Raw genomic sequence first — 5,000 nt, forward strand, 5'->3', positions numbered from 1 at the left:
GGCGGAATAATCGCTCCCGTCAGCGGCGCTTCAGCTTTGGACAATTTCACGACCCGTCTTGAAACACGGACCAAGGAGTCTAACATGTGCGCGAGTCATTGGGCTGTACGAAACCTAAAGGCGTAATGAAAGTGAAGGTCTCGCCTTGCGCGGGCCGAGGGAGGATGGGGCTTCCCCGCCCTTCACGGGGCGGCGGCCTCCGCACTCCCGGGGCGTCTCGTCCTCATTGCGAGGTGAGGCGCACCTAGAGCGTACACGTTGGGACCCGAAAGATGGTGAACTATGCCTGGCCAGGACGAAGTCAGGGGAAACCCTGATGGAGGTCCGTAGCGATTCTGACGTGCAAATCGATCGTCGGAGCTGGGTATAGGGGCGAAAGACTAATCGAACCATCTAGTAGCTGGTTCCCTCCGAAGTTTCCCTCAGGATAGCTGGTGCTCGTACGAGTCTCATCCGGTAAAGCGAATGATTAGAGGCCTTGGGGCCGAAACGACCTCAACCTATTCTCAAACTTTAAATGGGTGAGATCTCCGGCTTGCTTGATATGCTGAAGCCGCGAGCAAACGACTCGGATCGGAGTGCCAAGTGGGCCACTTTTGGTAAGCAGAACTGGCGCTGTGGGATGAACCAAACGCCGAGTTAAGGCGCCCGAATCGACGCTCATGGGAAACCATGAAAGGCGTTGGTTGCTTAAGACAGCAGGACGGTGGCCATGGAAGTCGGAATCCGCTAAGGAGTGTGTAACAACTCACCTGCCGAAGCAACTAGCCCTGAAAATGGATGGCGCTGAAGCGTCGTGCCTATACTCGGCCGTCAGTCTGGCAGTCATGGCCGGTCCTTGCGGCCGGCCGCGAAGCCCTGACGAGTAGGAGGGTCGCGGCGGTGGGCGCAGAAGGGTCTGGGCGTGAGCCTGCCTGGAGCCGCCGTCGGTGCAGATCTTGGTGGTAGTAGCAAATACTCCAGCGAGGCCCTGGAGGGCTGACGCGGAGAAGGGTTTCGTGTGAACAGCCGTTGCACACGAGTCAGTCGATCCTAAGCCCTAGGAGAAATCCGATGTTGATGGGGGCCGTCATAGCATGATGCACTTTGTGCTGGCCCCCGTTGGGCGAAAGGGAATCCGGTTCCTATTCCGGAACCCGGCAGCGGAACCGATACAAGTCGGGCCCCTCTTTTAGAGATGCTCGTCGGGGTAACCCAAAAGGACCCGGAGACGCCGTCGGGAGATCGGGGAAGAGTTTTCTTTTCTGCATGAGCGTTCGAGTTCCCTGGAATCCTCTAGCAGGGAGATAGGGTTTGGAACGCGAAGAGCACCGCAGTTGCGGCGGTGTCCCGATCTTCCCCTCGGACCTTGAAAATCCGGGAGAGGGCCACGTGGAGGTGTCGCGCCGGTTCGTACCCATATCCGCAGCAGGTCTCCAAGGTGAAGAGCCTCTAGTCGATAGAATAATGTAGGTAAGGGAAGTCGGCAAATTGGATCCGTAACTTCGGGATAAGGATTGGCTCTGAGGATCGGGGCGTGTCGGGCTTGGTCGGGAAGTGGGTCAGCGCTAACGTGCCGGGCCTGGGCGAGGTGAGTGCCGTAGGGGTGCCGGTAAGTGCGGGCGTTTAGCGCGGGCGTGGTCTGCTCTCGCCGTTGGTTGGCCTCGTGCTGGCCGGCGGTGCAGGATGCGCGCGCCTGCGCGGCGTTCGCGCCCCGGTGCTTCAACCTGCGTGCAGGATCCGAGCTCGGTCCCGTGCCTTGGCCTCCCACGGATCTTCCTTGCTGCGAGGCCGCGTCCGCCTTAGCGTGCTCCTCCGGGGGCGCGCGGGTGCGCGGATTCTCTTCGGCCGCCATTCAACGATCAACTCAGAACTGGCACGGACTGGGGGAATCCGACTGTCTAATTAAAACAAAGCATTGCGATGGCCCTAGCGGGTGTTGACGCAATGTGATTTCTGCCCAGTGCTCTGAATGTCAACGTGAAGAAATTCAAGCAAGCGCGGGTAAACGGCGGGAGTAACTATGACTCTCTTAAGGTGGCCAAGTGGCAGCGGTGTGGCTGCATCCGGACTTGGCTTCTCGAAGTGCGGTCTTGATGTAGTCGTGCTGCTGCTGCGAGGTGCCTTCCTTGGGTTATAGTTACAGGGAGAGTGATGCGCAATACATGGGCCTAGCCCTCTTAGCCTCTCCTCTCCTGCGGTCTTCTCCCCTTCTCGTGGGCCCGCTGATTTCGCAGAGTGGAAGACCGCACCAGGGGCTTGGGGGGGCTACCAGCCCCCCCTCGCACTATCCCTTTTTTAGTTGGGGGCAGTAAGCAGAGAATAAGTGGTGGCCCTTCCGCTGAAGGTGCCACCCCAACTCCCCCAGCACCTAGCCGGCCAACCGGCCGTGCCGAAAATCTTGTAACTTTTGCAGCTATGTATACCTGTAGTGAGTGCCACCGCAGCTTTACAACCAAGAACGGTCTCGGGGTCCATCGCCGCCGCCAACATCTTGCGGCCGCCAACGCGGAGATCGTCACGGAGAGGCATCGCGCGAGGTGGACGGAGGAAGAAGTCCTGTCGCTCGCCAAGGCGGAGGCCGAACTGTTCCTTGAGAGGGACGCCCGGTTCTTCTTCGTCAATCAAGAACTCATCAGGATGTTCCCCGACCGAACGCTCGAGGCAATCAAGTGCCGACGGCGGCAAGCTGCCCACAAGCAGCTTGTCCGCCAATTCATGGAGGCGCTTGAGATCGGTCGGGGGGAAGAGCCGGCGTCCCGCCGGGGAGCAGCGAGCCCGCTGCCTGACGCGGGCGAGGCCGCTGCGCCGCCCGTCGACGCAGCCGAGGACTTCGCGGCCGACACCACCGGGCCGCCGCCGGAGGGGCCGACTGACGCCGCCATCTGGGAGCATCTGGCGGGGCTACCCGCTTCCGCCCAGCGTTTCTCTGCCCTGGATCGTGTCATAGGTCTGGGGCGGGGCACGCCGCCCGATGTCATCCTGGGCATGCTCCCGGATGCCCTTGCGTCGGTCGGGTCCAGAGGGGAGAGATCGATCACCAGGACACAGCGGCCGCGCCAACCATCGAAGCGGCCGCCTGCCGCGCCGCCGACGCAGAAGCGCAAGCGGCGCCGCTGGGAGTACGCGAGAACGCAGGATGCCTTCCGACGGTCGCGTGCACGTTGCGTGCGCGGCCTCTTGGATGGCACCCTGCTCCAGCCGCCACCTGCCATCCCTGGTCTGCTGGACTTCTGGGCGGACCTCTTCACCAAGAAGCCCATCTCCACCGCGGGCTTCATTCGTGACCGCCTCCTCCCGCACTCAGAGCCTGTCGCTCTCGAGTGCATATGGGGGCCGGTCACACATGAGGAGGTCGCCGCCGCGTTGCCGCCCAGGGGATCAGCAGCCGGGCCGGACGGCCTTACCCCAGCGGAGTTGCGGCGCCTGCCGCACGAAGTCCTGGTGAAAGTGATGAATCTCTTCCTTCTGGCCCGCGCCCTTCCGGAACGCCTGCTTCGCGCGCGGACGTCCCTTCTCCCGAAAACGGCTGCACCAACATCCCCCGCTGACTTTCGCCCCATTACGGTCTGCTCGGTGTTGGCGCGGACCTTTCACAAGGTTCTCGCGTCACGCCTGATGCGCGCATGTGCTGTGGACGAACGTCAGCGGGCATTCATCCCTCGGGATGGGATGTTGGAAAATACCTTCATCTTGGACACTGCTCTCACCGACGCAGTTCGCTCCTGCCGCTCTGTCTTTGTGGCATCGATCGACGTATCTAAGGCATTCGATTCGGTAGATCATGCTGCCCTTCGCCCCGTGCTGAAGGCGCATGGCCTGCCGGATTGCTTTGTCGAGTATGTCGAGCGGTGCTACGAGGGCAGCACGACAGTGATAGCGGACGGCGCCGGCGTGGGCGTGTCTGTGCAGCCAGCACGGGGCGTTCGCCAGGGCGATCCCCTCTCCCCCCTCCTGTTCAACTTTGCGGTGGACTACGTTTTAGGCCAACTGCCCTCCCACATCGGAGCTCGGATCCTCGGTCGCAGAGTCAACGCTGCGGCCTTTGCAGATGACGTCTTGCTGTTTGCAGCGACCCCGAGGGGCTTGCAGTCCCTCATCGACGCAGCTACCGCAGCCCTCGCCCACCTGGGGCTGCAGATCAACGCCCGGAAGTGTTTCACCCTCGCCTTAGTCGCGTCAGGGCGCGAAAAGAAGGTGAAGGTGGACAGCAATGTCACCTTCACAGCAGGCAATACCACCATGCCTGCCCTGCGTGTGGGTGAAACCTTCCGGTACCTGGGGCTGCAATTTTCCACGGCGGGTCGCTGTGTCTTCAATCCACGTAGCCACCTGGTGGAGCAGCTTGACGTCATCTCCCGAGCTCCGCTGAAGCCGCAACAGCGCCTCCACGCTCTCACCAACGTACTTCTCCCTGGCCTGTACCACGGGCTGGCCCTCAGCCGCACCCGGGTGGGTGCATTGAAGTCGGCCGACGTTACCATCCGGGCCGCCGTCAGGAGATGGTTCCGCCTTCCGGCGGACACCCCCCTGGGATACTTCCACGCTCCTGTTGCCCAGGGGGGCCTCGGCATTCCATCTTGCCGATGGATGGGTCCGACCCTCCGTCGGTCCCGTCTCCTGGCGCTGAAGAAGATAGGGCCAGCCTGCGACGGTGCAGGCATGGATGAGGTACAGCGTGAGATCGAGGTGCTGGAGCGCCACCTAATGTGGGAGGGCCACCTCCTCAAATCGTCAACGCAGGTTGGGGAAATGTGGGCGGCGCGCCTACACATCGCCATTGACGGTGCGGCACTGTCATCTTCTGCCGCCGTCAGTGGCCAACATCAGTGGGTCGCCGACACCAGTCGCCTGCTATCTGGGCGTGAATACATCGACGCCCTCCGCGCCCGCATCAACGCCTTCCCTACGAAGGCACGGCGCAGTCGCGGGCGGGAGGCGGACACCAGATGCCGCGCGGGGTGCCAGGCCGTGGAGACCGCCAACCACGTACTTCAGGCTTGCTTTAGGACGCACGGGTC

At 62.2% G+C, this 5,000-nt stretch overlaps 1 pseudogene; it reads left to right on the forward strand.

Moving 5' to 3' along the window:
• Positions 1-5,000, forward strand: part of LOC124590532 — a 7,953-nt pseudogene that overhangs the window by 868 nt on the left and 2,085 nt on the right.

This window comes from Schistocerca americana, unplaced genomic scaffold (assembly GCF_021461395.2).
Source record: "Schistocerca americana isolate TAMUIC-IGC-003095 unplaced genomic scaffold, iqSchAmer2.1 HiC_scaffold_767, whole genome shotgun sequence".
NCBI classification, from domain to species: Eukaryota; Metazoa; Arthropoda; class Insecta; order Orthoptera; family Acrididae; genus Schistocerca; species Schistocerca americana.